General features: G+C 45.6%; 1 protein-coding gene across 1 annotated transcript in view; it reads left to right on the forward strand.

The window, feature by feature from the left end:
- The first annotated feature begins 8,035 nt into the window (after positions 1-8,035).
- Positions 8,036-26,550, forward strand: part of SEMA6D (semaphorin 6D) — a 254,875-nt gene continuing 236,360 nt past the window's right edge. Inside the window, exon 1 of the mRNA XM_028706505.2 lies at positions 8,036-8,106. The gene's annotated coding sequence lies outside the window, so the exon portion shown is untranslated. The remainder of the gene's footprint in view (positions 8,107-26,550) is intronic.

The following is a 26,550-nucleotide window of genomic DNA, read 5'->3' on the forward strand; positions in this document are numbered from 1 at the left end:
GCCTAACCGCAACCTTACAAGTTGTGACGAATTGCAGAGTAGTAGGCAAAAACCAAATGGCACAGCCAATCACCAAATGGCAAAATTCCTACTAGGCCCCTGCTCCAAAGCAGACGACCCCATGACAGGCAAAGCAAGGTCAACCGGAAAGAGGGCGGGTGGGCGGGTGATCCGATGCACTCTGCAAAGAGAAAGAGAAACCAGAGTGCACCAATATTTAAAGACTATGGTCCCACCCACCCAATTTGCAACATACAATTTGCCCCAGCAACCCGGTTAACCAATCATGATGCCAGGCAACAACTATTAACCTGCCTGGCAACAAGAGGCCTGGCCTGGTGGCCCACACCGCAACACGTGCTCTCATTTATTGGAGAACACGCTTTGCGTGTGTAGGTCCCCAGGCCACCCCTCAAATAACTTCACACATAACACGTAATTTTAGTTTTGGTTTTTGGGCACTATTTTGGCCACAACTTTATTAAAATACAAAATCAGTGAGTGGTTGTTTAGACATTGGTTATGACTATCTGTCCCCCCGCCTGGGACAGAACTGACATCCCGAGGTCCGATCGGTAGCCAGTAGAAGAGAAAGTCAGACCTGGGGGTCATTTGAGCTAAGCGTCGGACCCACGCCGCTCACCCCAGCTGCTCCCCGCAAGCTTGCCTGCCCGGTCCTATAACAAGGATTCCCATAACAGGGATTGGGCGGCCCTGGTCCCATAACAGGGATTGGACGAAATCATGGCAAGCCCCAGGATTCCTTTAACGGAATTCCCTTCAGCGCAATAGGAGGGGCAGACCCAGCTGACCCCTCCACCACCAGCATATTATAACCAATGCCTAACCGCCACACGAGCTCTAACGCTCGCCGCCAACCACTCACAAACCCAACCATGAACCCAATTTTGTAGCCACCGCATCCAGCCAAACATCATTCCCCAAATCGGAGGGGTGCACTCCATCTGCCCGGCAAAGGGCCTCAGCCTTAAAATTAATGTCTGGGTGCGAAATCACCAAACCACCCAGCTCCAATACCTTCACGCAAACAGCAGAGTTAATGCGCTTCCTGGCCCTTTCAGCGGCCTCCGGGCGGGAAACACCGCGCCAGGTTTGCCTCTGCAACAGGTGAGACAAAATTATTCTCACTGAAGGTAATAAGGCTGCCAATGCCTCCAAATCCCTTTTGGACTGAGGTGCGCAAAGCAAGGCAATAATAGTTGCCACATCATTTTTTCCCCAGCTGTGCCACTATGGCCATAGGGTGGGCAGGTCTGAGAGCAGCCGGCGACCAATCAGCGGCATAAGCTCTCCCCATGACATTCCACGTCTGGAAAACCATGACACTTGCATGTGCTGTGGGAGGCCGAGACACGCTCCCCTTGCAGACTGCCTCGCTCCGCTGCCAGCCCAATGAACGATGCTGTGTCCCACTATCCAGACGCGGACCAGCGTGGGATCTGCAAGGGTTGAAACAAACAAGCGTTAGTAAGTACCAAACTCAGCATTTTGTTTCACACTTAACCCTTGAAAGCATACGATTTCCATCTCCCCAAATCCTTGATCCTGGCAGCTGAGAAGCCCCAATGGGCCGCCATAGTCGCTGCATCTATGCAAAAGGAATGAGGGGTGAAACCAGAGGCCGAGATCCCACAAGCAGAAATGGCCTTACGCATGACTTTTGTGAACTGGTGTCGCGCCAAAGCGTGACCATTTACATGCATGAGTAGGGGGCCGTCCCCAGGAGGTCTCAAGGCCGAGTACTTCCTTACATCCTTGACCAGGCACGGGCCCACCTCCCCAGTCGCTGGGAGGCGGACAACCTCCCCCCGACCCAGCTGGTCAGTTTTGGAGTTGCGCACTACAAGTCTCAACTCCAAAAGCGGAACGCATATATCCCGAAGGAGCAACCCACGAGAACCAGCAACTTCTAGGATCGAGCCAGCCCCCAGGGGAACGAAAAGCCAAATATTCCTGGTATCCAATAACAGGGCAAGAGCCCACCTACCTGTGACTGGAAGCCCGATGATGGCAACCCAGCCCACTAGGTTTGACTTAGAACTCCAGACACTTATGACAAGCTCTAAAGCAGATAGGGAAAAATACAGAGGCAATAAGCCTCCAAACTCTCAACCCTGTGCTGGCTCCAACACAATTTCCCCAACCCTCAGTACACCAAAATTACAATGGAATACTGAAAGAAGTCTCGTCTAGATCTAGAACCAGGAGACAAGTCTTAACTTGTTGCGGATACTGCATAGGTCAAGATTGACCGGCTTCCTGCCTGCAGTCCTGTGAAGGCTGGAGCCTTTTACAACCTTCCGAGACCCTGCGCACGACACACTTTTAGAAGGGTCTCTGAAAAATTAAAGCTTCACTCTAGCAGACATTGCAGTGCACTGAATTCTGATAGTTTTAACAGTGCATCCAATCTGCAGCAAGTAGTCCAATTACTGCAGGTCCTGCTCAGAGGAAGGAGGCAAGTTCCTCTGAATGGCCGAGGACTGCCAGCTAAATGCTAAGAAATCAGTCCAGGCCTGAAAGCAGAAGGGGAAATGTAAGCTAATACTCCTCTTAATTATCAATTGTTGCCAAAGCGCCACAGGAGCTTCAGAAAATCCGGCTATAGCTGGGCATCCAGAGGCCAGGATCTGAAGCTCTCCAACTGAAAACGGGATGGAGTGACAGTGAAAACATTAGATGAACCCGTAATAAAGCGAGCAGAAACGCAATATTAAACCTTAAGCAGTGCAGCTGTAAAGCACATAAAAGGGGGGCGGAGACTCTGCCGAAGCATGAGGACCATTTTGCCAGGACCCACACTGCCTGGTTATCAGACCAAGACAGACCCGATGGTCCCTGTACTCCTCAGTCCAGATGTGCGCTGAGACTACAATGGGGAAAACTCAAGAAAAGTTAGGTCACATGTGATTGCCTTGCCCTGCCAGGCTCAAGGCCACTGTACAGGATGACGAAGGGACCCTGGGCCATGAGACCCCACCTGGCCAAGCAGGAATGGAAGGGGCAGCCTGGAACAACCACCCTGCATGCCATTTTATTTTTATTCTAATTATTTTTTAAACTGACCTAGCAATGATAGGATCTGACAAAGCAACATTTGCTATCAGAGGAAGTATTACAAGAATAACGTCCTTCACGGCAAACAGCTTTTCCACAGCAAGCAGAGGTATGAGCAATGGTATCCAGCTAGCCCCCAAATACGTTAAAAGGGGCAGTAGGAGCCACTGTCCTATCCACTGGGAACACCCAGCTCCTCAGGGAATAAAAGGGGCGTACAGTAAGCCTTAGCAGAGGCTGGTGTCACATGAACCAGCTGGTAAGATAATCCAAATAATGGTACCCCCAGTTAAACGAGTCTTGACTCGCAATGTTCAATACAGAAAGGCGCTAAAGGACTCGAGTGGCTGCACAGCCTGTAGCGCAACCCATTGGCATCGCCTTATAAGTGTAAGGACCATACAATTAAGCCCAACTACTTATAATCTTGAGGGTGAACCGGCAGCAGCCTAGCAGCCAATCCAAAATCGCATAATGCCAACAAGGCCCTCTTCTAATTTGTTGGTAAGCTCAACTGCCTGATCCAAAGATGCATATTTTGCGGAACAATTCCAGAGAGTCATTCACTGAGGTGCCTTTGAGATGCGATAAATTATATGGGGGATTATATGGGGCTTTCTAGGGACGATCCCCGAAGGGGATAAATGAAAATAGGAATAGCAGGAGAATCAAGGGGATACCACCATACATCCCAATGAAAGCTGCTTCCTAACCTTCTTACTAGCTACCACAGGTAGCTCTCTGGCTGGCTTTGAGTTGCTGTATTCTGAGCCACTGGCTGAAGAGCCAGAGGAATCCCAAACCTAGGGAAAACCCTTCCCACAAGCACAAAACCACTGGCCTATCTAAATAACCATTAGGCCAGGCTTTCAAGGAAGATATTTTTATGGAAATATGGGCGAGAAGTACTGAGTTATTACTTGCTAGCCCCCAGCCCCCACATTGGGCAAAATGCCCTGCCTTGTATTGCCACCATTAAGAGTAAATTTGCAGGGCCAACACCGGCCAGAAACCCTAAAAAGTCTCAACAAAGCTGCTGCCGGGCCAGCTTCCTGCATACAATCTTAAAGTTCTATAGCTCAGGGAATTTCTATTAGAAATGTGGAGCTGCACAAGTGGTACACATGCCCCCGTCCCTGCGATCCTAGCAAGCTGAGGGGATGATGGCAGCCCTGCATCTAACATTCCCATAGTGAATTGCAACTTAAAGAATAGTGGGGTGGAAGGGACCCTGAGGATCATCTGGTCCACTCTCCCACAATATCATCATCATCATCCTCACCATCTATTTGTTCCCCAGCCACTCTGGGTGGCTTCCAACAAAATATTGAAATACAGTAATGCAGCAAACATTAAAGGCTTCCCTAAACAGGGCTGCCTTAGATGTCTTCTAAAAGTCTGGTAGTTGACATCTGATGGGAGGGCGTACCACATGGCGGGTGCCACTACCGAGAAGGTCCTCCACATGGTGCCCTGTAACTTGGCCTCTCACAGTGAGGGAACCACCAGAAGGCCCACGGTGCTGGACCTCAGTGACCGCGTAGAGTGATGGGGGAACATGCAGCTGTCCCATACAGGGACCAATACTGCAACCTAGGTATTACCGGCACCATACACTGACCAGCTGAGCTATCCAGGATGATCCCTAAAGACCCAGGTTTGACGTACCTGCAAGGAGGTGTAAGCATCATCCCCACTCCCCTTCTCCCTGCTCCTGGATTGCCGCCTCCGAAGACGCTTCCTTCTGGAAGAAGGCACCTAGGGCATCAGCAAGTCAACCTCTGCAGGAGAGGCAAGCTCTGGAGGCATCTGCAAAGGCCCTGTCATAGTCTGCAAAACTAAATGTGAGGAACTGGAGAAACCAATGCTTTGTGCACTACATGGGGAAGCTATTCAGGCTGGAAACACTGCCAGAGGCCATCAAATTCTAGGGCCAAGCCCTAAGATCACCTGTTAGGCCAGACATAAATGTTTCCAATGAGATAACAAACTCGAGGCAGCCCACCACCTGTCCAGGTACCCCTGTTTGCCCTTTAGAGGGAAGCACCTCCTCAAGAAAACCCAAAGTTCTTTTTGGGAGCAATATCACAAGTGGGCCGAACTACCCAGCAACAGAATAGTCCAAAAGGAGCAGCTTGTTTTGTTTTGTGATAACAATGGCTAAGTGGGGATATGAACCCTGTCTCCCTGGTCCTAGTCCTGTACTCTAGCCACTAAGCCACAATGGCTCGTCTCTAAAATGGCAATTGCCACTATCAGGGCAAAACAAACTTGAAGAAAATAAACTTGTTCTGAAACAGCATAGTTAAAGAGCATGCAAAGAGTGCTCACTGGAGGCAAAGAGAGCCTCTGGCTCCACTCTGTCTGCCTAAGATATACATTAGCAACAAGAGAACCTGCAAACAAACAGATAAATTCTTATAGAGAAAGTGAGTCACATGTCACAGTGACTTAACAATTACTGTACTGCTAACTGTAGCAGGCTTAGGCTCGAATGATATGTGCAGGCCGAGCAGGCCTCCCTGCTTCTGCTCTCTGCCTTTTATTGTCTCATTGCAATATTAAAGGAACTCAATATAGTGCTCCCGCCCAAGGCTAAATTAAAACTCAGCCAGCAGCACTGCATGCACCCAAAATAAAGCCACCTTTGGGGATACTATAAACAAAGTGGTTCCAGCTAAGCTGGGAACAGCCCTAACTGGCCCCAAAATTAAACAGGCAAAAAATGGGGGAAACCTCTTTGCAAAAGAAAGCCCCTAATGGGGGCTCTCTCCCTATTGGGAAAGGCAAGCCCAGGAGGATTACGCACAGGCAGGGCTCACAGATACAGGGAGAATCTTCCCAAAGGGCAGGGAAAGGGGTGGGGTGGGAAATCAAACAGGAAAAAAGGAATCAAACAGGAAAAAAGGGGGAATTAAATTAATTTAGGGACTAGAGAGGATTAAATAGAAGGGGGGAATTAAAGAAATGTAACCAGACAATGAGAAGATTGTTCCTGATCCGATGCACTCTGCAAAGAGAAAGAGAAACCAGAGTGCACCAATATTTAAAGACTATGGTCCCACCCACCCAATTTGCAACATACAATTTGCCCCAGCAACCCGGTTAACCAATCATGATGCCAGGCAACAACTATTAACCTGCCTGGCAACAAGAGGCCTGGCCTGGTGGCCCACACCGCAACACGTGCTCTCATTTATTGGAGAACACGCTTAACCTTTTTCTAATTTGGAGGTGGGGGAATAACAGCTCAGCACCCTTAACAAACTTTTGATCCCAGGATTCTTTTGGGGAAGTCTTGACTATTTAAAGTTGTTGTGCTATGTTGCTGTTTAGTCGTTTAGTCGTGTTCGACTCTTCGTGACCCCTTGGTCCAGAGCACACCCGGCACTCCTGTCTTCCACTGCCTCCCACAATGTTGTGCAATAGCTTTCGATTTATAGTGCGGATGAGGCTATTTTCACTAATTTATGCATATTTGTGGCCATTTCCCCTCAATATATGCATTTTTGTATGTGTTGTTTGGTTGGATAATGGCCTGGCAAAATTCAGAGAATGTTGAAGGATAATTGTGTTTCATGAAGGCTCACTTTGCCCCATACAAACATGCCTGAATCTTGATATCTTCTTTGGAGGCCCGTCTAAGGTTCCCCCACCTAATAAAGTGAAGTGGACTGCACCTAAGGAGAAGGGTGTTGGCACCCTGTTTAGGCAGCAGGTAAAGAGAACCACTGCTCTTTTTATTAGAATCCACTGGTTGCATTGGGTTTTTTGCACTGTTGTCCCCTTGCTCAGCTTCATGCTGGTTTTACCCTTTTAGCTGCAGGGATTTATGCTGATTTTATCTGGGGAGGGTGGGCAAGTTGCTGGGGTTTTGGCTTTTGTGGTTTATTTCATGTTCGCTTTTATTGTGAATTGTGCTTTATTGTTTATGTGAAATACCCAGAGAACCCACCTCACATCCACAGAATGCTCTTCCCCCAAAGAATGCTGGGAACTTTTGTTCATTAAGGGTGCTGGAAACTGGAGCTCTGTGAGGGCTTTCCTAACAGCTCTCAACACCCTTAACCAAGTGCAGTTCCCAAGGCTATCTCGGGAGGGAACCAGAACTATTAAAGTGGTGTAAGAGGGCTTTAAAAGTGGTGCGGGTATGACCTTGGTTGGATGAGCAGCAACATCCCTCAGCCTGTGTGTAGGCCCCACATAATACGATCATAATTATTTATGTCAAAACATCCTTAGTGCATGCTCCTTGCTTTTATTTTTAAAGATGCAAAATGCCAGATCTTTATCCTTGTTTTCTGATATTTGAAGAAAGATTCCCGAAGGAGAACAGAGAGGAATGAAATTTCTCTGAACTTGGAGGCATCTTGGGGATTTTAATGAAATAATTGGTACTTTATTGTCCCTCTCTGTGCTGACCTTTAATTTTTTTTGTATGTATCTTTTAATGCTCTTTATTAAAACTAACCATGCCGTGCTCTGTTATTCCTTCCTGGTTGAGTGGTGGCGACTGCATGCATCAAGGCACAATGCGTCTAATCAAAATACTCTCTGGGAAATCAGTAGCCAGGTTCTGTAGCTGCCGTGTGCTTGTTGTGGGTGTTCATTTCCCTCTTTTAGTGGTTTCATCCAGGGCCATCTTACCCATAGGCACTAGGGGTGCAGGGCACCCGGGCGCCGAGCTCTTAGGGGTGCCAGGCTGAGAGTCCGGGGCCCGAGAGTTGAGTCCGGGGAAGATCCCGCCCGTCGGTTGGAGCGCCATGGAGCACCATGGTGGGCTCTTCTGCTGCGGGTGGCTCTGCAGTGCAAGTTCGGGGGCAACTGAGCCAGCAAGACGCCCTGGTTTCATCATTAGACGTCCTTCCAGCCATTGACAAGCCACACTTCCCAAGTGTGCCTGAAGTTTGAAAACAAGCATCTATTTCATTAATATCCCTCTCTCCTCTCTTTTCAACAGGTTTGCCTGGATCTGAGCCGAGGTCAGCCCGCATGGGAGAATCAACGCCAACTGCTTAAGAATCAGTGGTAAGAGCTAGAGATATATTCCTGGTGCTTGTGGGGGAATAAAGACACATGGAAAATTCGACTTTTCCCCTTGACAGATGGAGATGGCATGCCTTCATAGCAGCGCTGATCTGTTGCTAATTCTTTAAGGCCTGGGCCACCAATATTCTTATTATTTATTCAATTTATATACCGCCACTCATCCAAAGATCACAGGTTGGTTTACAGTGTAAAAATATTGAAGTTCAGTTGCCCGTTTCCTTACTTAGAAAAGAGATCCAAATCTATCAGGATATACCTTGAGTTGGAGGCAAGAAGATAGATCAGGATCTGCTGCCAGGTTTCTGGATGAGTTGCAGCATTTCCAAGGGGGCCACGTGTCCCGCTGTGCAGAGAGCATTCTCTGTTTGAATGAGTCCTCTGTTTGAAGGGCTCTCTGGTTTGGAGATAAGGAACTCCAAGATGGGATTGCAGGAGGGGCCTTGAAGTTGTCTTAACTGCTGGTTAGCACCAGGTCAGCAGGTTGAGCAGCTCGCCTGGTCCCAGTCTTCCCCTCTAGGGTGGGGCGCCTTTTGTTTCTATTTAAATTATAGCAGTAGTTCTGTGCCTGCATATATACCTGTAAATTGGCATGTGCAACATGGATGCTAATCAAAAACATATTCTGCACTGCCTTTTTGTTTTGGTGATGCATTTCCCTTTTTTCCATGTGTGAAAGTGGTCACCTTAAGTAGATTTAAGGGGGGAAACAACCTCATTTCCAGTTGTTTAAGAGGCAACAACCCCCTCCCCTTCACACACAGACACACACCTCTGCTGGAATAAAGGGGGGGAATGGAGTGGATTGTTCACTCTCTTATGAGAATCATGACCCATGTTCAGGACCAGCTAGTGTCATGGTTTGATGCTACAGAGCTGCCCTTCCGACTCTGGCATTACTCCCACTTACCAGGATGGCGTAAGAGTCAGGCAGTAGGGAAGCAGTGAGGTCAGGACCGTACAGGGGCACCAGCTGAGCCAATCCATGGCTTCCCCTGGCACATCTGTGCAGTCCTGATGCCACTGCTGTTCTGCCCCATTTCGGCTGCTGATCTGCTGCACCGTCCCTCCATGCTGGCCTCATCCTACCCAGGTTAAACCTTAGCAACTCACAGAAAGGTGGGGGGGGACCCCCTTCTCTCTGAGTCGGCAGATATTAACACGGGATGGGCATTCCAAACAATGAAACGTTTTCAAGTGAAAACTGGCATGGTACCATTTTGGAAGGACTGTACCATTTCAACTTTTAAAATTAGCCTTTCACCATGTTCCCTAGCAACCCATCCATTGAGATCAATGGAGGCATGTCTCAAAGGCCTCACTCAGCAATCTGCCAGCCCCCACCTGCCTGCCTTCCTACTTGCCATCAGTCCTGGGGGGTTGTCAGCTTCCTTTTCCTTAGTCTCAGTGTTGCCTTTGCAGTATTCAGCAGGGAGGAGGATGGGGACAAAAGTAGAATGACTTGGTTCTAACTCTCAATGGCTCTGGCTTCACCTACTGTTTGGTGTCCCTGTCTTCTGCCACAGCACCCTCAATGGGCACCAGCCACTACACATTGAGTCAACAGTCTCTTAAAAAGGCATTATTCCTTCAGTAACTTGACTGGGGGTAGTGGCACCCACATCTTGCACTCGTAGCGAGACTACATTATTTGTCCATCCATTCACACTTCACTTCAGCATTTATGTGGCTTTTGAATTCACGCTTCAATATATTTTCTTGACACAAGAAAAGGGCTTCAATGGGCATGTGATGAATGTCCATATTAAATTAATTCTCCCCTTTTAATTAAGTTCATCTAAATTTAATTTTGCAATTTTATTTCAGTAAACCAACCTGACTTCGACTGTTGAATGTGCTTTTTCTACCACTGTTCACTCATAATTGTACCTATGAAAGATTTATGACTTAGGGAGATAATTCTGAACCATTTTGAATGTGCTCGGCATATGCTTCATGGATGACTAGTAACTCAAGCAATTAGTATTTCAATAAGAGTGACTGTACACCAACCTCAAGGTGCATTTCAGACCTAGAATCTGCACTTTGGGAAGCAGCTCGCCTCTTCCCCAGGTGCTCTGTATTCGGCTCAATTTGACTCAGGGTCAATTCCGCTTCAAGAAAAACAAACTCTAGTTCCCACCTTGTTCACTAATAAAATAGGTCTCTTTTTTCCCTTTGGACAGAAATGGATGAAATTTGCAGGCATGGTAGCCTCTCCATAGTAGATTAAGCTTATCATATTACAGGAAAATCCATCTAGGAGCTCTTCAGCTGGGTGTCTTTAACATTTTTAATTTTCTGGCAGAATTGGATGAAATTTTTAGGCATGGTTGTCCTTGCATTGAAGCAAATTTCAGAATGATAGCTGCATTTGTTCTTCCCCCTACAGCAATTATAGGTTGTTGTTTTTTAAGGGTGCATTCAAATAAAAATCACTTTATACTCCCCTTGTGTTTTGTGGGTATGGATATAGCAGGCCTGAGAAAGGGGTGCTTAGGTACAAAACTTCCAAACTTACAGACAGATGGGTTCATAGGAGTCACTTAAGTTGATTGGAGGATGTGGGGGGAGGAGTAAAGAATATGCTTTCTCCCTGTGGCTTTTTATGGACACTGGAATGGTTCAGTAGGTGGAGCTGCACCCCAAGATCTGAGGATTGCATGGTCACCTGGTGCGGCTGATACCAGATGTAGGAGATGCAGAGGCATATAGTTAACACTGGCAGGCATATGGAGACACCAAGATACAGTTTAAATTAAGGTCCTTTTAAAAATCCAGGACAAAATTAGGGTTGATAAGAAATCTGTCTGAACCCAGGAATCTTAGTAGTTAATCCTCCATACCAACTGCTAAATTGGTTTTTAAAGAACTCTTTTCTGGAACCAAACAATGTATCTTTCATGTACTGTATATACAGATAGATACCCCCCCCCCTTTCCTTTTCAAGTTCATTTTTGGCCTCTCAAGAAAGCTCTCGTTATTTAGCGACGGGTGAAAGTGTTGTTCTTTCCCAGACTCCTGAATGCCTCTGGATTAAATTAACTGCAGTGCGTAAGGCTGAGCAAGTCGACACTTAGAAAAGTTTCGCAAAGAAACTCAAGTGCCTCATTTAATCTCCTATAGAGGGAGGGGGAGGGAAGGGAAGTAGCAGTCTTTGGCATGATGAAACACATCTGAGCTTTAATGTGGGAGTCTGGATGAGGCCCAGAGAAGGAAGCACTTGAAAATTGCAAAATGGCACAGTTATGTTGTTGTTTGGTTTTAAGATAGTAACCACGTGAGGGGAATTTATTATTATTATTAGAAAGAATGAATGAATGAAAAGAAAAGAAAAGAAAAGAAAAGAAAAGAAAGATGCTAACTAGGGAAGGGGTATGTTAAACTTCCAGCATCTTAAGAATGTGTAATGACTGGCTGCCAGTACAGCTGATTCCTGCTGGGTAATGGGGGGTGCCTACCATGTAAATATAAAGGGGGTTATTTAGGAGACCCAGTGAGCTGTGAATTATTGCCTCGGTTGTCACAAAAAGAGGGGAAAATGAGTTGCGAAAAGGAAAGGACGTGTGCTGGGTTCTGAAAAGCTTCACGAGATTTTTTGGGTGATGGGGGTGGTGGGAACTCATATGTACTTTTCCGTGAAAAGAAATATTTGTTTTGTCAGATTGCAGAGCTGCCAGCCCACTGCGATTGCTTTGTAAAATCCATTACGGAAACAAAAGGAATCTATTTTTATGCCACATGCAATGCAGAAATGAGAAGAAAATGGGCTTCCAAGCCCTACTTTCTTATCTTAACTTTTCTAATATTTGCCCACTTGCAAAAGTTAACAACTGGAGCTCCAGTCCCAAGCCAAATCAGTAGTGGGTTATTCTGTCATTAATGGGAGTTGGAGGAGGGTGGGTCCTGGATTCTTTTAGAATATGGTGGGTTGGGTCTGCTGCTTCACTGCTGGGTTTTGTTGCTTGAAATTAATGAGTGGTTTCAGAACTTTCTGGAAGTTAACAGTTGGTTAGAAACTAGAATTTAGGTGCGCTTGTGATGAGTTTAGATGACCAGCCTTCCCAATAAGAGATGATTCTTCTTAACTGTAGCCATGCCAAGGTTGGAGAACATCAGGTCCCAGGGGTCAAATGTGGCCCTCTAAGCCTTTCCATCTGGCCCCCAGGCAGGAGCGAAACTAGGCTTTCTTTCACCCGGGTCAAAGACTCTGTTCAGCATGCACACCAACTCACGTTTGCATACACATGGAGACTGACGGAATGGGGAAGGCCATTGGGCTCAATCCTGCTCTCTCACTCATTCCATGGAAGTTGAATGACTAAAGAAGGCTATTGTGTGCCTTTGAAATGCGAAACCTTGTCCTATCCGATCAGTAAAACCTATGTTGGAGCTAGTACTTGCTGATATGGTACATTCCTGCTCTTGAGGGTCAAGGCGTAGGCGGCTTTCAGACAACACTTCATTCTGTTTTCCTGATGTTTCCTTGCCTGGCAATTTCCACATTTTGTGTCATCTTTCACACAATGTAAATGCTGCTACTGGAAACCTAGCAGAATGTAAAGGACGTTTAGTGCTCATTTCCGTATTGTTCGCTTTCATTAACCAAAAAAAAAAAAATAATCAATTTGCAAACACGTTAAACCTGGAAAATCATAGAGGTTTTGCATTGTAATTTCATACGACGACAAAATCGGGGGTTGTATACAGTTTCCTCCCACCGTTTGAACTTTAGCGTAACATGGTGGCATATTGATCAAAGAGCCACAGTTAACACAGCACAAGACATAAATAAAGTGAAAAGGGAACATACTGTCATACTCGTCCTGTCGTTTTGTCCCCATTTTGAACATTTCACAATGTAAACGTTTTTGTTTGTTTGTTTTTTAAAGGCATGTTGGGCTCATTCCTTGTTGGGCTACTTTTATCTTTTTGGGAGAGTTTTTTTCACAGAGAGAGTCGTTCAAAGTGTGTCCCATAGCCCCAGCTGTATTTGAAGCGGCAAAGCCATTCCATCACCAGATTTCCTGTATCTGTAAACCAGACACAAAATAAGTAGGCTGCCCCCAAAATCTTGATTTATATAATTAGTTCATTACGTGTCTTCCAGTGCAGTCAGTGTTGAAAGGAAGATGGAGAAAAACCCAGTCTACTAGTTAATCCTCCACCTCCTGGGAAATGAATTTGCCTAGCGTGACTTGAAAGGCAGAAATAATAGATTTGCTTAACACTTCTGAAGTCTTTTTGAGGGTGGGCAGCCAATTCATACACCATGTTAGCTAGCCCCTATAGGGCCACTTGGGTGAACCCCATAGTCAACATAGTCAACATTTCTCTGCAGCAGTGCATCACAGGAAATCCACCATTTCTTGGCCCCATTCATAGATCATAAACAGTGAGACTTGTGAATGGAGCGGTCGGTCTGCGGCCCTCTAACAGTTGTTTCTTGACTACTTAGAGATGGAGGAGAAATTTGATTCAGTTTGCAATTAAAGGCAAACCTACCTAATTCACAGGGACGCGGGTGGCGCTGTGGGTTAAACCACAGAGCCTAGGACTTGCTGATCAGAAGGTCGGCGATTCGAATCCCCGCGGCGGGGTGAGCTACCATTGCTCGGTCCCTGTTCCTGCCAATCTAGCAGTTCGAAAGCATGTCAAAGTGCAAGTAGATAAATACTTCCCAGCGGGAAGGTAAACGGCGTTTCCGTGCACTGCGCTCGTTTGCCAGAAGCGGCTTAGTCATGCTGGCCACATGACCCGGAAGCTGTACGCCGGCTCCTTCGGCCAGTAAAGCGAGACGAGCGCCGCAACCCCAGAGTCGGCCACGACTGGACCTAATGGTCAGGGGTCCCTTTACCTTTGCCTAATTCACACTTTCCAAAACAACAGGAAAACTGAAACAGTCACCCTCATTTCCCCAAATTTTGCAATGCAGTTCTCTAGTCAAAATGCAACGTACAAAAAAATGCATCATACTAGCAAATATTGCTTTGCAAAAAAATGTGCATTTCAAGCAAAATGCATATTAGACCTGAATTTAGGATGGGGAAAATAGAGACTGGACTTGCCAGATTCTCCTGTCCTTGGTCCCATCATCCTTGGCCATGCAAACTGGGGTGAATGAGAGTTGGAGCCCAACAACATCTAGTGGGCTCCAGATTCTCCTCTGCTGCCTTTAAAGCTGCTCAGGAAACCTCAGAAACAGTTTGGAAATTGGTGGTTTACACAGTGTCATCAAGCTAAAAACTATTTCTTGTTTTTCAGTGTTTATTGCCTGTTCCCCTGCTAAAAATCCAGCATCACCAATAAAGAATACAAATATATATCTCAGCTCCTTTTTTAAAAATGCCTAATGATCTTCCAAATTTATCTATGAGGATGCATTTGTGGATAAACAAATCTTTCCTTTCACAACCCTTTAGATTTCCCATAATGCAGTCATCTGCCCAGACCTCCCTCTAATGAGCTGAAAACCTCAATAGCGCCTTTTGTTTATAATAAATATTGCCTACTAATGTTACCAGCGCTATTGTACGATGTCTCAATAGAGGATTATTGCTTTGTGTAATACGTTAGCTTTATGTCTTTTCTTCTTGAGAGTGGAGCTGATACCAAGTGTTTAATCTGCAAATGATGCAATGAATAATGTACCCCAAATATAACATCAGCCTGTTGTCATTAAGGCTCCCAGTGAAGTCCTGGGGCATAAAATGTAGATTCGGCTGATTGATCAGTGCAGTCTTCGACACTGAGGCTTAAGGCTGAACTCTGACTTGTATGGAAGTATAAAGTAATATTTACAAAATAATATCAATGATAAATCACTATTGGTTATTCATATTTATAACCCTTTCAATGTGGCATGCACAGTTCTTCCCCTGCCCTTCGGCTGCCATATCTTCACAACAACCCTGTGAAATTGGGTCCTCCCTTAAAGACGGCATGTATTGCGGTGAGACCTGGACAACCGACACCCTGTGTTGTGGGTGGGTTCAATTGGTAAGCCGCAATACCCGATTGGTAGGTCCCTCAAAACTGGGTACAATCTGGCCAATGGGACGCAGTCCAAATGGTTTGAGGGACCTATTTATGCCCATGCACGTGACCCAGAGCTTCCTCTTTCGGCTCGTGCATTCGGAACACCCACCCACCTCTCCCTATATTGAGGCCTGTGCACTTGACCTTGCTATGCTGTCATGTGTCGTCTGTCATTGGGACAGGGGCACAGCAGGAATTTTCCCCACTTGGCTGATTGGCTGTTGCCAATTGGGTTTCGCCTGCCGCGTAGCAAATCGTCACAAATTGTAAGGTTGCAGATAGGCTCTGGTTCAGGTGACAGGGATGGGAGAACGCTCTCGCCATCCTTATGTGAAGGATATTCCGTTAAAGGAATCCAGGGACTCAATGGTTTGGTCAACCCCTGAGAGGGGGTTGTGCCTGTGCCTGAGTCCAGGAGGACATTTGGGTGGCGGAGTTAGCCCATTCCCGGCTTTACGCTTATGCAGGTGTTCACCCTTGGCTGACCTATGCTGGAACCTGGGTCAGCGCTACCTGCATGGCAGGGAGCTAGTCGAACCTGAGCCTATGCAACCAGTCACTTTCTGTAATCAATAAAGTTGTGGCCTAAATTCTGCCAAAAACCAGAACCAAAATTTGAGTCTTGGGTGAATTTATTTAGGGGGGAGGTTTCTGGGTCTGAACACGCAAATAGGCTAGCTAAGGCCACATTGTGAGCATCATGTCTGAGTGCAGACTTGAACCTGGGTCTCCCCTGTCCAGTGTCTTTAATTTATACCCTCCCTCTATCCTCCATAGAACTGAAAGCAGCTCCATGGGATATTGCTATCAGAGGCACCACCAGGTTAGAGAGGGATCGGGATAAAGTGTCTCCCCACCCAGATTGACTCCACTCACCACCTACCCACCAGTCCCCGTCAATGTCCAGTGCCTTCATAAGTCATCACAGCATTTATTTTATTTTATTTTTTAAAAATCCTGTTTTATATATGTCTCAATTTTCTCCTACCGCCAGCCATTTTAGAGATTCATTCTTAGGAAAAGAGGCAGTGTATAGATATAAATATTTTAAGTAAATATAGTACAATAATAATTGAACCAGGTTTCATAGGTATGACTTCATGCGCTTATGTGCTTTGCCATTAAAGCTTAGAAGTTTGGCCCAACTAGAATCAATATCCAGTGCTATTTAAACACTCTAAAAATGATTGTGCCATTACCTCTTCCATCCAGTTAATACAAATTATACAGTGATATTAAATTTACTGCAAGCAGATCCTTAGCACTTGGATACTTCCAAAGAGAATTATTTTGCAGTTTATAAAACCAGATCTGGTTTTGGAAGGAAAGAACAGAAATATGTTATTAAATTCCATTTTGTGGTACAATATAATTAGCAAAGCAATTGATATGCTACCTCGTGGCAAGAATTTAAGGAAGAAAAATAATCAGAACACAGCTTAATTGGGGGAAAGCTTGCTCTCCCCTTAAATGAATACTTCAACTTTTTGTTAATGCAGTTTTACAGAGCCAGGGAGTGAATGGAAATTGTCGAACAGCTGCGTAAGAAGCAGGTTACGCTACGACAATGCACAAAAATGGAAATTGTTGACACGGCAAGCAGGATTCTGCTAGGAAGAATTGTTTGATTTCGTATTTGTTAGAAAATAGCAAAGCTTCTTTTTTACATACTGTAAAAGCTGAGGTCCTGCAGAAACATTATGTGAAACATTTATGGGCCTTGGGCCCTTCTGCACTATACAGTTAAACCAGTACGATAGATGAGAGAGCAGCGTGTGACTGGGAGCAACTTCTCCTGGGGAAACGCAACAGGTAACAACAGGTCTGAGGTTTCCCTGTCCATTCCTCTCTGCATGTTCCAGTTGCTACTCAGATGGACTCTGCTTTCTCCATGGGCATTTTAAAGCAAGCAGAACAGGCTAGTCTCAGCATCTGTAGGAATCGCCGTTTTCCAGGAAGAAGAATGTAGGGTCCACAGGCTGTTCGCTCTCTGAAAATGGGGCCAACTTTGACAGGCGGGTAAGGATACCCACCTGCCAACCACCTAGCGCCATTGTGACATAAGGCGGAAACTTCAAAGGGGTTCAATCTCTGTTAAGTTGTGGGTGAACATATCAGACGACACAGTGATTCTTCAAACAGCTCTTGTTTATTCACAGGGCAGAAAAGAACTAAACTGAAGGGTTCAGCCAGCCTGCTTATATAGAGCTCCACTGGAACGCAACAGTAACCATTTTCTGTAACTATCCAATCACTGAACATCACTTTCAATCCCTTATTTGCATATGTGGACCTGAGTGAAAACTATCTACAGTATCCCCCTGCTGGCCCAGGGTGAGAACTTCAGTACATAACAATCTCCACGCTGTAACCAATGGGGAGCTCCCTAGCGCAGGCAGTCAGAGCTATCAGCAAGCGTTTGCTTGCTGAGGAATAATTGGAAGTGCACTTTAGGCCCCTGTTACTTTGCAGCCATGTTCTTGCCTGACCTACAGCTGATGTTGCAGATGGGTGTGGTGTCAGGGAAATTGCCTCAGGTCCAAATAGGACCCCACTGCTGGACCTAATTAGGTCCATGGGCCAGAGGTTCCTCATAGAATCATAGACTCCTGTGAGAGTTGGTCATCTAGTCATGTCCCTGCAATCCAGGAATCTTTTGCACAACGCAGGGCTCAAACCCAACACCCTGAGATTAAGAGTCTCGTGCTCTACCGACTGAGCAGATCCACAGCACAAAGTAAATCCCATTGAGTTTAACAGGGTTCACTCCCAGGTGAGTGGGTATAGGATTGCTGCCTGAATCCCTGAATGATTGACGCTTAGATTTCCTTCAAGTGGGAGAAAGGTTTTTGCTATTAGAAACTCAGCATGCAGTCAAGCAATTGAGACAGGCAAACTGTATGGATTATTTACGCTGATAAAACTGGAGCAGGAAAAAAAGCAATGAATTCACTAAACACATAAACAGAGCAAACTTGGGCGTATTTATTTTTCCATAGAAATTATTTTTGTTGAGGAGGGAGTCTTGGGGAGCAGGAGAGTTTCCCGATAGTGGGATCAGATTGATGGGTGCAGCATGTGTACATGATTTTCCCGTGACTTAAAGAGCAGGGCTAAATTAATATTTGCAGAGATAATATTGAGTTGCATTAGCCGTACCTCTGGCCTATCTCGAAAAGCCCATTAAACCTATATGAGCCCATTTTAACCCCGCTGATGGCAGCTGAAGTCTGAACTTGTCTTTTGCACAGCAGAACAGAACTGTGTTGGTGTGCGCCAAAGAGATCATTATCCCCTTTCAGACAACCAATGTACCGTGAGTGATCTGGGAGATAGATTGCAGCTGTTGGCTGTGTCCCAGAATTCTGCACGTTCAGTGGACTGTGAGTAGGCCGTGGGCAAGTGCAAACTGTTTTGCAACCCGAAATTTTAAAGAGAGCAGGATCTGCAATTATGTAGACAACCCACGCATGCCATTTTCTATGCATGAAGAAAATGCATGCATGTTCACGTATTCCTCTGAATGTTCATAGATCAGAGAGGGAGCCTACTGGTGCACAACCTTGTCTCTCCTCCTTTCAGCACATTCACACGAGAACAGGGCCTTCTCTGCAGCGGCTCCCCCTCTGTGAAATGCTCTCCCTGGGGAAGTTTGCCTGACGCTTTCATTACACACTTTAGGCACCAGGCAAAAATGTTCCTTTTTAACCAGGCCTTTGGTTGACCTGATTGATATCCTATACCCTTTTAAAAGGTGGCTCTTTTTTGGGGGGGGGGTGGTATTGGGGTATTGTTTTTATTTTTATTTTATATATTGTGATCTTTTCTGTGAACTGCCCTGAGGCCTCCAGGTATAGGGTGGTATAATACAGTGATACCTCGGGTTAAGTACTTAATTCGTTCCGGAGGTCTGCTCTTAACCTGAAACTGTTCTTAACCTGAAGCACCACTTTAGCTAACGGGGCCTCCTGCTGCTGCTGCGCCGCCGGAGCACCATTTCTGTTCTCATCCTGAGGTAAAGTTCTTAACCCAAAGTACTATTTCTCGGTTAGCGGAGTCTGTAGCCTGAAGCGTCTGTAACCCGAGTTACCACTGTAATAATAATAATAATAATAATAATAATAATAATAATAATAGAAAGGATGGGTGCATTTTTGTTTCGGGAAGGGAAAACTACATATGCTTGTCTTTAAGTGCAAGCAGACCTGATTTTGTCCCTCACCCCTACACTCCACAGACAACTGCCTGCATTGCTGATACCTTTGAGCTCATTGTCGTCGTTCCAACTGAAAAGTTTTTGTTCCTTCGCTCTTCTTATATTCTGCCCCTCATGCCAGATGCATGTCAAACTTTCAGAAACACTTCGGTGTCCACACGTTTAATTCTAACTTTAAAAATGATAGCCTTACCTTGCTTTAAAATATCATTCATATCTCGAAACGAAAATCTTTTAATAGTAGGAGGACTAAAGTGGTGGGGGGGGGGGGGCGGGTTTGAAGAAAAAGGCTTTTTTCAAGATGACCAGAGAGAAATGAGGAAGAGTGGTATAATTAGGCTGTGGTCATGTTCTGGGGAAAATTGGGTTTCCTTGGGTAATATAAATCTCTTTTTTATTATTAATTCATTGTGTATGATTAGAATCAGGTCACGCAAAAGGGCACAGTGTCCTGATCTCTGTCTAAAATGAAGTTCTGGGCTGCACAGAAGAATAAAATAACGTATTTGACTGGTTCTGGAGATAACAGAAAGTGCAATACTGCTAATTAGCAGACATGGCAAAGTTGCTTTCTGCCATTTTTAAAGAGTGGGTTCCAAATTTAGCATTCTGCTTTAAGTTTTTGAAAATGCCAGATCATTCTATGGTAGTTCTAAGTGAAAGTACCAAGAATTCTAATCCATTAACAAAAAAATATGTTGGGAGCCAACCAGAACTTCGTTGGCTGGGTTTTTTAAACCTGAAAATAGGAAGTAGGGGAAATTATATGTCACTTTCAATTACACTTTCCTTTACTTCCTATTCTAAGGTTAAAAAACCCAGCCAACTGTGCACCTCCCTGTCAGTCCAATTCAGTGCCATTGCCTCCCCAACCTGATACATCTGCAGCACTCTCTGTTTTCCCCCTTTTTAAATATGGGTTTGTTGTTGTTTAGTCGTTTAGTCGTGTCCGACTCTTCGTGACCCCATGGACCAGAGCTCACCAGGCACTCCTGTCTTCCACTGCCTCCCGCAGTTTGGTCAAACTCATGCTGGTAGCTTCGAGAACACTGTCCAATCATCTCGTCCTCTGTCGTCCCCTTCTCCTTGTGCCCTCCATCTTTCCCAACATCAGGGTCTTTTCCAGGGAGTCTTCTCTTCTCATGAGGTGGCCAAAGTATTGGAGCCTCAGCTTCAGGATCTGTCCTTCCAGTGAGCATTCAGGGCTGATTTTCGCTGAATCAGTCATGTGGCTTATTCCACCCAATTAAGGATCACAAAGTGAATGTAATGATATCATGACTTCATGTAGACAGACAGGGTTGCATCGTATCAGGAAGAGAAACTGAAATTGAAAATTATTTAAATAGATAAGTGTTGTGGTTGTTTGAAGAGCTCCCAAAATATCACTCAAAAAACGGGTTGGTTTTTTTAGGCACTGCTGGGGGAAAAATAAAGTATTATGTAGGGATGCATGGATCAGTCCATTTCCAGACAGTGTCAATTTGACGTGAATCATAAGTCAGTTCTGTTTTTGAATTAATGGCCCCATCGCATGCCATTTTAAACAGTCATGACTTCCCTCAAAGAATCCTGGGAACTGTGGTTTGTTAAAGGTGGCTGGAGCTGTTGGGAGACCCCTTACAGCAGGCAACCCCAATATCGGCCCTCCAGATGTTTTGGGACTACAACTCCCATCATCCCTGACCACTGGTCCTGTTAGCTAGGATGATGGGAGTTGTAGTCTCAAAACATCTGGAGGGCTGAGTTTGGGGATGCCTGCCTTACAACCTTCACAGAACTGCAGTTGTTCTGTAAGAAGAGAGATGGACTGCCAAACCACTCTCTGAACAGTATAACTTTGTGAGGAGAATACAGCATCCTAACATTTCTCCCACCACCCTTAACGAACTATGGTTCTCATGGTTCTTTTAGAGAAGCCACACCTGTCCAAGTGGTATCAAAGAGCATTCAATGTATGGTGCAGTTCTTTACACATTCTGTTAGAATTTTGGGGGCTGAAATTTATACCACAGTATCCAGAACAGTAGGGATGCGGGTGGTGCTGTGGTCTAAACCACGGAGCCTAGGGCTTGCTGATCAGAAGGTCGGCGGTTCGAATCCCCGCGATGGGGTGAGCTCCCGTTGCTCGGTCCCTGCTCCTGCCCACCTAGCAGTTCGAAAGCACATCAAAGTGCAAGTAGATAAATAGGTACCACTCTGGCAGGAAGGTAAACGGTGTTTCCGTGCGCTGCTCTGGTTTGCCAGAAGCGGCTTGGTCATGCTGGCCACATGACCCGGAAGCTGTACACCGGCTCCCTCGGCCAATAAAGCGAGATGAGCGCCGCAACCCCAGAGTCGGCCACGACTGGACCTAACGGTCAGGGGCCCCTTTACCTTTACCTATCCAGAACAGTATGAAACCCAAAGGATTGTTGCGTTCCAATCCATGCATTAGTCCAGGAGATGATAATTTGGATGGTTTTCCTTACAAAATGAAGGCCACAATTTCCATCCCTAGGGGTGTCTAATTTCTAGAGATATCATTCCCAAAGTGTATGAAATCACCAGCGTCTGTGTCATTGACTTGAATGGAGTCTGCATAGCGCCAAGGGGATTATAACTATAACCTTAATAGCAGGGATGGGGAGGGGAAGAAATTTGATTCAGTTCTCATTTAAAGGTGAACCCACTTAATATGAGCTTCCTGGAACAGGATTGGAACCAAACGCAGACATCCTTAGAAAACTGTACTTATCACAATCGTGCAGTGCAGTTCTCTAGCCAAATAATAAATGCTCGTGCTGGAGTAAAGTGTGGATAAAAATTCATCTGTTGGGGAAAACAACATGTAAAGGAGTGTTTTATTATGGGAAATCTCTCTGCAAAAATGTGTATATTAGGCAAGATCACAAAGCAAATACGTTTACAAGGCGAAATTTGCACTAAAACACTGGTGGATGTTCAAGAGGATTTTAAAAATGGCATAAAGGTAAAGGTAAAGGGACCCCTGACCATTAGGTCCAGTCGTGGCCGACTCTGGGGTTGCGGCGCTCATATCGCTTTACAGGCCGAGGGAGCCGACGTACAGCTACCAGGTCATGTGGCCAGCATGACTAAGCCTCTTCTGGCGAACCAGAGCAGCACATGGAAATGCCGTTTACCTTCCCGACGGAGCGGTACCTATTTATCTACTTGCACTTTGAGGTGTTTTCTAACTGCTAGGTTGGCAGGAGCAGGGACCGAGCAATGGGAGCTCACCCCATCACAGGGATTCAAACCGCCAACCTTCTGATCTGCAAGCCCTAGGCTCCGTGGTTTAACCCACAGTGCCACCCACATCCCAAAAATGGCATACTGGTGTGGAAATGTGGAGAACTGGATAAATTGAGAGGCATCTGAAATCAACAGATTTACCTATCTCTAAGTGATGGGAGCTTAATTCTTCAGTGGCATGAAATCATCACGGCACAAAGATGAATGTGAAATATTACCGTGGGCAAGAAAGGCAGCTTCTCAACAGTGCTCGGTTATCCTCCACTCCAGTTGTGTTTGATTCTTGCCTGAAGTGAACATGCCAAGTGTTGCTATTAAGTAATTTGTGCCCCCAGAGGTAACCCTCCCCATCAACACACACGGAGGGCTTGGATTTTAAGCAAACTTAATCGCCAAACTTGGAAAACAGAAACACCTGCAGTTCTACTTGACTTAAACCCACCGCTGAGCAGACTTCAACCTATTCTGTAATGATTGCCCTGCTTCTAAGTTATTATAGTTAAGGCGCAAAATCTGCCTCACAATGCTATCTCTATTCATATATAAGCCTTGTAGTACAGATTGGAGCGGGGCGGGGGGAGCAGATAATTAAGATGGTGAGAGCTATACATTTTGCCAGCAGCTGCATTAAAATGGAGCCGTTTGAAGTTGGCTTTCAGCAATTACATCAGAGTACTTGTTTGAGAACTTTTAAGAAATAAAGCAGAATTCTCTAAGCCACCATTGTAGTCCTCACCCCACCCCCAGTAAGTATTATTTATCATGTCTAATGACAGATTGATTTAAATTAGCTCTGGCTGGGAAAGCAGACTTCCTTTGACAAGGGATAATTCAAGATGCATGGGGAAAATGGTGCCACTTATTCATTTTCCCTCTTTGTTCCACAAAATACCATGATTAAGATAAAGTGGGTGAGATCTATATTATGGCGGCATTTAGAAGCTTAAACACAAACCTGATCTCTGTGTGCGCGAAATGGAATCGCGGCTTCCTTCAAAGTGCAGCCGGGATCTCAGGGGGTCGGATGCTTTTGCATAGATCTTGGGGATGGTGGAGTCCTGCCACAAGGCTTCCAGGTAAACAGGAGCCTCTGAGGACAAGGTACATACCCCCCCCCATACCATCTCTGTGGGTCAGCAGGTGGCACTGTGGTCTAAACCACTGAGCCTCTTGGGCTTGCCGATCGGAAGGTCGGCAGTTCTAATCCCCGTGACGGGGTGAGCTCCCATTGTTCGGTCCCAGCTCCTGCCAACCTAGCAGTTGGAAAGCATACCAGTGCAAGTAAATAAATAGGTATTGTTGCGGAGGGTAGGTAAATGGCTGGGGAAGCTCAGCCAGATGGGCAGGGTATAATTAATAAATTATTATTATTATTATTATTATTATTATTATTATTATATTTTTGTTGTTATTTCCCTGCTCAAAGAATTCTGGGTACTGTAGCTTGTTTAAGAGTTGCTGGGATTTGGAACTCTGTGAACTCTGTGAACTCCCATGCTCAGGATTTTTTTAGGAAAAGAATGTGCTTCTGTTGTACTTTAAAGGTATAGTGTCTACCCAGCCTTAGTGTTTCTCGTTTTTCCAGTCTGGGCCCATTAAATGCAATGGGTCTACTTTGAGTAGAAGTTACTTGGCTATAGCCTTTCCCTCTTCAGCACTTTTTCAGAAAGACCTCTGCTTCCCCCATCTCCCAATATATGGAAGAAAGCTTTGCACGGGGCAGGTGACATTAATTGCAATATGAGCCGAGGAACACTCATCCATCATGACTACTTTACTTAAAGCCAAGTAAATGGGCCTATTTTCTTCTGTCAGATGTTGAAGGGAACGAGGTGTCCCACAGAGCTGGAATGCTGAAAGTTACACTACAACTGAGGATAATTTGGGAAAGTGGCGAAATTACCTGGCAACTATATCTGAGATAATGTGATTCCTGATCCATTTCAAAGCACTTTGGATACACCCCAGGAAAGTAGGTGGGGGTGGAGAGGCTCCACACAGATGTTTGATACACTAGACAACCACCAGCTCTGCTTCCTGTGTTGCAACGAAAGTAACCATCAATGCCTTTGAAGGCACACCTGTGCTGAAGTAAGCAATTGCATTAGGAGGGAGGGAGGGAGAGCGATTGGGATCCAGGAATAGCATCCTTCACGCAGCAGGTTGAAAGCTCCCCAAAGGCCAGCTCTCATTTACTTTAGTGGAACTGAGTTTGTTTCTGTCTTCTTCAAGAAGGTGTTTGTTGAACTTAACTCATAAACAAGACCATCTCATTTGAAAAATGTACTTTATATTGTTTCCACTTGACGTAAATGTGTACTTTTACAAGGCAGTCCCATACGTGTCTGCGTGGAAGGAAATCTCATTGAATTCAATTGAGCATTTTCTCAGGCAACACTCTATCCATTACATCACACTACAGCACATAGACTACTGAAATCAGGTTTGGCACCAACACCTGGCAACCTCAGGCAAATGCCAAGGCCGATTCCAAGCACGCACACCTTCCCTAGCTTCTCAAGCTCTAAGCCACCATGGGAATTTCCTTGCCTAACATTCTCTCTCAAGGCATTGTGGGAAACATAAATGGCTCTCCTTTGGTCCCAGTGCCAGGCAAGCTCACCGATGCAGGAAGAGTCCATTCAAATCTAGAGCTGTCCTACAAAGGTTGATTAAAGCAGAGCTCATCTGACCAACTTGGATTGCGCAGGTGTGATACATTCTCTGCTGAAGGATGGCAATGAGTTAACTAATCAACATAACTTTTTCTTCCTTCTCTCTCTCTCTCTTTAACTCTGCAGAATAATCAGTTTGGAAAGTTAAGTCCTGCAAGGTGAAAGAGAGAAATTGTGCCATCCTATTTTTCGCCTTCTTCTTCTTCTGAGGCATCCCTATTTTCCCTTCACAAATATTAATTTGAAACTGTGAAAAAATAATGCTAGGTGGCAGAACCCAAGGAGGAAATTATCTGTCGCTCCTATTCAGAGCTATACATTTCATGCCAAATTGAAACCCGAGGTTCATTTGAGCTGTTTTTGACGCTTCTCTGTGGCAGAAATGAAAAGAACTGGCCTCGCTCGAGGGTGGGTCTGTGACACTTAAGCGTGTCTCACAGCTACTGCGCTCGTCCCAGATGTTCACATTGTCACAGCTGCTACCCATAGTGAGGTGGAGGGGGGGAACCACACACTTCTAGGCAAATAACACAAAAGACTTCTCACTTTCCTCCATGCTCAGATGGGATTGCTTGTGACTCTTATTGAGCGGAAGCTACGCAGAGAAGTGTTAGCAGACTTGTGTTATCTTACATTTCTCCTACAATGTGATCCTTAAATTATAGAATTGCTGGCTTCCCATCCGTTTCTGGGGCCAATTCAAAGTGCTGGTATTTACCATGAAAGTAGGGATTAGCAATTAAGGAACGCAGGTGGTGCTGTGGGTTAAAGCACAGAGCCTAGGACTTGTCGATCAGAAGGTTGGCGGTTCGAATCCCCATGACGGGGTGAGCTCCCGTTGCTCGGTCCCTGCTCCTGCCAACCTAGCAGTTCGAAAGCACATCAAACTGCAAGTAGATAAATAGGTACCACTCCAGTGGGAAGGTAAACGGCGTTTCCGTGCGCTGCTCTGGTTCGCCAGAAGTGGCTTAGTCTTGCTGGCCACATGACCTGGAAGCTGTACGCCAGCTCCCTCGGCCAATAAAGCGAGATGAGCGCCGCAACCCCAGAGTCGGTCACGACTGCACCTAATGGTCAGGGGTCCCTTTACCTTTACCTTTTATGGATGTAATAGCCTGGGATAGCTCAGTTGGTAGAGCATGGGACTCTTAAATCTCAGGGTCGTGAGTTCAAGCCCCACGTTGGACAAAAGATTCCTGCTTTGCAGGGAGTTGAAATCGATGACCCTCGTGGTCCCTTCCA

This window comes from Podarcis muralis, chromosome 14, assembly GCF_964188315.1.
Source record: "Podarcis muralis chromosome 14, rPodMur119.hap1.1, whole genome shotgun sequence".
NCBI classification, from domain to species: Eukaryota; Metazoa; Chordata; class Lepidosauria; order Squamata; family Lacertidae; genus Podarcis; species Podarcis muralis.